The sequence below is a fragment of the Sorex fumeus genome, unplaced genomic scaffold, assembly GCF_029834395.1.
Source record: "Sorex fumeus unplaced genomic scaffold, SorFum_2.1 ptg000061l, whole genome shotgun sequence".
Classification (NCBI taxonomy): Eukaryota; Metazoa; Chordata; class Mammalia; order Eulipotyphla; family Soricidae; genus Sorex; species Sorex fumeus.
In genome coordinates this window covers 43,056,137-43,061,302 of record NW_026606118.1, presented here as the reverse complement: position 1 = coordinate 43,061,302, position 5,166 = coordinate 43,056,137, and the positions used below count along the sequence as shown (strand labels likewise).

Genomic DNA, 5,166 nt, shown 5'->3' with positions numbered 1-5,166 from the left:
GGCCACTCCAGCTTTGTGGAGGTGATATTTTCTTGAAAACTTGTTTCCCGGCCTTTTACTTTTAGCCCATGGGTGCTTTGATTGTTCAGACGTGTTTCTTGCAGGCAGCAGAATGTTGGGTTCAGTTTTCTAATTCATCTTCCCATTCTGTGCCTCTGAATTGGCACATTTAGTCCATTGACATTGAGAGAGATTGTTGTGATGGGGATTTGTGCTATCTTTATGTAGAATTTTTGTACTTGTAGGGATTGTCTTAGCTTAAAGTAGACCTGTTAATTCTTCTTGCAACAAAAATATGGAATGCTTTACAAGTTTGCATGTCATCTCTGTGCAAGGACCATGCTCATCTTTGTATCATTTCAATTTTAGTATATGTGTTACCAAACCTAGTAGGAGTTAATTTTTCCATATTCTTCTCTTCTTATTACTTTGAGTGTTGTCCTTATTCACTCCTCCTATGGCAGACAGTGATTCCTAATCAAGGAATGTATTTCAAAGCAGTGTGAATAAATAGATTTAGAACTTTAATGTCCCAGAAAGAAAAATATGGTTTTTACCATATTATCTTTTACCATACCCAAGGCATCAGTTTTACAAAATAATTCTTTTGGAAGAGGTATATGAGTCTTGTTTAATGTCGTTCCCTGAAACCTTCATTAAGACCATTAAACTAGAGCCTTTTTCTGTTCTCACCTCAATCCCGTGTACATCTCCAGGAAAATGTGGATGGTGTTGTCTGCATTTGACCACCTTGAATGTAAGTAGGATTTTTCTCCTGAAGGAAGAGGTGAGGAGCATATTGATGATTTCATTCCACCTTTTTACAAGTTCTACTTGAAAGGAAGGTGAGACTCATAAGGCTTCTGTAAAGGACAGAAAAAAGGGTCTCAGTGAAGTTTAATGGCCAACACACATTAACAACACAGATGACTCAAAGGAGCCTATGTGCATCTTTGTGCATAGTGAGTTTCATATCTACTGATAGTGATTCTCAGTCATGACACACGGGCACAACAGACCTGTAATTAAAAATCTAGTTCTCTGAGGAGAGTGGGGTTTCTTAGGTGATTGAACAAGTGTGTAGTAATTTATTACTAAGCACATAAGTAGTTTGAATGATGTGTACTTTTCGATCTAAAATTAATTCAAATTATTAATTTTATTAATATTAATAAAATCTAATAGTAATTCCAAAACGACTGTCTCCTGACCTCGCACCTGGCTTTCGTCACCGGGGCCCCTTGGAGGGGGTGGGTTGAGTTTCCCTCACTGCCGCGAGCAGAGCCCCGGCAGCTGAAAACCTCTGCAACCAGCCATAGGCATGCTTAAGTCCACTCTCCCCAATCTTGAAGGAGCCTCATGCATGAAGGAACTGGAAGAGGAACCCAGATGTGCGGGACCGGGGGATGAGATCTCCAAGGTTGCTCAGATCAAGACTGAGCCCTCTCCATCCAGATCCCCCATCTTCTAGTAGCTAAGTGTTACAACCACGAACTGCCCCTGGAGCCATGTAATCCCATCAATGGCCAAGATCCAGAGACTGGTTCTTGTTGATTTTATTTATATATAAAAAAGCCACGGACTTTTGGGTATTGATTTTATAGCCTGCAACTTTACTATAAAAGTCTATTGTTTCTAGGAGTTTTTTTGGTAGAGGTTTTAGTATTCTCTAAATATAGTATGATATCTTCTGTGAATAGTGAGAGCTTATTTTTACCTTTCATACATGAAAAACACTTAATATATTTTTCTTATTTAATTTCTATTGCAAGTACTTCCAGTACTACATTGAACAGAAGTGCCAAAATAAATTTTTACTTAGCACTTTCTGTCTGTAAATTTCTATGCTAAGAACGGTGGAATAAACAGTGATATCTGAGTAATTTACAAGTCAATTATGACGACAGATAATATAAACGAATTTCTTTGTATAAATTTAAAATGTGTAGCTTTTATTAAATATATTAAGAATAAATCGCAGTTCTTGATTATACCATGAAGATTATTTCCCTGTTAGAAGTTACCCTTCTAAAACGCAATAAAGTGACACATTTTGAAAATGTTGATTATTCGTTCATTAATTCAATGAATATTTGTTAGTACGGTTGTGCAGTGCCTGCAGGAAGTCAACCTGTACCCTCAGGTGAGTGCATCAACAGTCTGATAGTGTCTTCATGCTTCCTGATAACCTCAAATTTCCACTGTGACTTGGCTGGATCTCAACACCTCAGGACTAAGTTTCCCGAGAAATTAAACTCCTGAAAGATATGTGGGAGTCATGTTCACAAACCACCCTGGCTCAGCTATACAATCTAATGGATTGGTCTTGTTTCAGAGACCCATAAACAAATCTTGAAGAAGATCAAAAGCCACAGTTAATCTTGGACCTGCAAAAGGCTGAACACATTAGGGTAAATCGGAGGGAGGCAGGTTAGTTTGGTGCCCACCCAACCGGAACCCAGTGCAGCCACTTGCTCCCACAATCGAAAATCGCCACCATGCCCTCGTCTGTTGTCCACCGTCTCAGGATGACCCTCACTGAAATATAACAGCTGAAAATTCGGATATGCGGGTTTTGTGATTGAAATCTCTAGGCTTTCTCTGGGTCACAAAGGGCACCCACCGCCACTGCCCTGTACTTATGGAAGCCTCTGCAGTCATTTCCATACCTCAAAGCTACTCCAGCTTTACCTTTCTGATAAAAATCCTAAATTCCTTGAACAAACATGATGACCTCTTAGTACCTGTACAAGACCCATAATGCACAAAATGAAAAGGAGACAGAGAGAAAGAATTAAAGAGCCTGCCATAGAGACATGCTGGGTGTGAGGGTAGGCTGTTGGGGGATGGTTTTAGGGAACCAGGAACATTGGTGGTGGGAAATGTACACTAGTGGAGGGATGGATGTTGGATCGTTGTATGACTGGAAGCAAATTATGAATAGATTTGTAATGGTTTATCTCACAGATATTCAATAAAACATTAAAATATATATATCCTCGATTTGTACCTCAGACTACTGATAGAACTTTAAAACCCAGCGTATCTATTTTTGTGTTCTCTGTAGGAAAAAAAAATGTTACTCACCTGTGTGCCAATAGCTATAGAAAGCTAAACCCAAAGATACATCAAAGACTGTCTTTGGCATGAATACTGTAATTGCAGCTATGTTATGTTTTATAATCAGTTCATGGACAAGAAGTCAAGAGGAGCAAGTGGCAACGTGCATCAATGTTGAATGGATACATAATGTTTGAGGAGCTTGCAAGGGAGATGGAAAGATTTGGCATGAGAAGAGGGAAGAAACAGAAATGTGAAGTACTAATAAGTATCATGAGAAAAATGCAAGGGAGGACATTTCCTGGCAAGTGTCACACTCTGTTGAGCTTTTGGTGAGGATAAGTATTAGAAAGTATCTTTCCCATTTAGTGGTAAAAAGGTAAATTTGATGGATGTATTTAAAATTTACTTTAACAATTAGCATCACCAAGAGATACACAGTTACAAAGTTGCTCATAACTGAGTTTCAGTCATCTAATGTTCTAGAACCTTTCCAGTATATTGGGGGCAGTTTTGAAGGAATATCCCTGGTGCGAAGACTAGGGCATCTGAATCTTAACAGATTTCACCAAATATATGATCTGTACTCACATGATTTGCACTGTCTCCCCTGCTCTTTGATTTATGTTTTCATGCAATATTTCCTTGTGAACCTCACCTCAAGTGAGGGTCCCTATTTAAGACAAGTACATGTTTCTGGGGCGTTATCTATTTTTTGGTTGCTGGGAGAGTCTCTAAAGCAATGGTCAAGAGGTGTGGGGTCCCCACAGACAATTCTCAGAAAACGTGGCCATGGTGCTTGGGGTCCTCCGAGGCTATACAGCCTTTGATACTCTGGCAATCATGTGGTGCTGGGAGGCATATTGAGTGCATGTGAGGCAATTTCCATAAGCACTACACTATCTCCTGCGGCCCTGGGTATTATATTTATGTCAGCATTCCGAGGTCCTCGGTTTTGTCAGAAAGCAGAGACTTGTGCAGGAGAAAGTGGAAGAGACTTTAGGGTTTAGCTAGGTTGACTGAGTAGATGGTGATACCATGAAGATTGCAACATAAAGTAAAAATAAAACAAGAGCCCAGTGCCTTTTCCCGCTGAACTCCACACACTCCACAGGGGGACACCTGCGGGGGACACCTGCAGCAGTTCCATGGGACTGTCCATCACCTAATCAGCCTCTCCCCTCCACGTGGGTAGGGGGAACACAAGCCAGGTTCACCACTCCTCACCCCCAGCCCCACGCCTTTTCCTGCAGAACTAACACCCTCCAGCAGGGGACATCTGAGGCAGCTCCATGGGATTTTCCATCGGCCCTCCTCCATTCCAGGATCCTGGGTGGGAGTGACCCTGGGATGGTCCAGGGGCGTGGCCACCGTATAGTGAGCATGTCCTCCCAGAAGTGGGCGTGGCCTTCTCCTGGGTGGGCAGCTGCAGTTGTATTTCCCAATCTGGGCACTCAGGACTTTCATCCCTCACTTTGTCGCCTAATACCGACTAAAAATTTCTGACCACCTCTACTAGAATACACAACATCCCGCTCGCCTACAAAATTTCTAACAAAAGACCTGTATGAAATGTGCTGTACAAGCTCAAAACTAAAAAGTACCTCCTCCAAAGCGCAAATCTCCACCACAAGGAGAATATGAAGAAAAGAATCCTGAATCCTCAACCGAGGTTGTCCATTATTGCACTCTCTTTGATAAAATGTTCCAGGATAAAATGCAGAGTGTGTTCAAGGATCTACTCAAAGAATCAATGGAAGAGATATCCAAAGACTAAAAGAAGAAATTAAAGAAACAATAGAACAGAGAGCCAAGAAAATACAGGAAGAAAAGAGAACAGAATTAAAAAAAGCTACAAAAAGGAGAGTCACAAATAAAGGGTTCAGTGGATGAAATTAAAAAATCAGTAAGTGCCCTTAGCAATAGGATAAGTGCAGCTGAAGAGAGGATCAGCGTGCTTGAAGAGGAGCAACAGAAATCCCACTGGGAAGAACAAGCAATAGGAAAAGACCTCAAAATGGCTCTAAGGAGAATCAGAGACCTAGGGGATGATGCCAAGAGGAACAACAATAGAATCATTGGAGTACCAGAAGGACAGGGAAACAA

The 5,166-nt window shown here is 41.0% G+C and overlaps 1 pseudogene; it reads right to left on the bottom strand.

Annotated features, from left to right (window-relative positions):
• Nucleotides 1-289: 289 nt before the first annotated feature.
• LOC130034818 (uncharacterized) lies at nt 290-386 on the bottom strand (annotated as a pseudogene).
• Between the last annotated feature and the right edge of the window lie 4,780 nt (nt 387-5,166).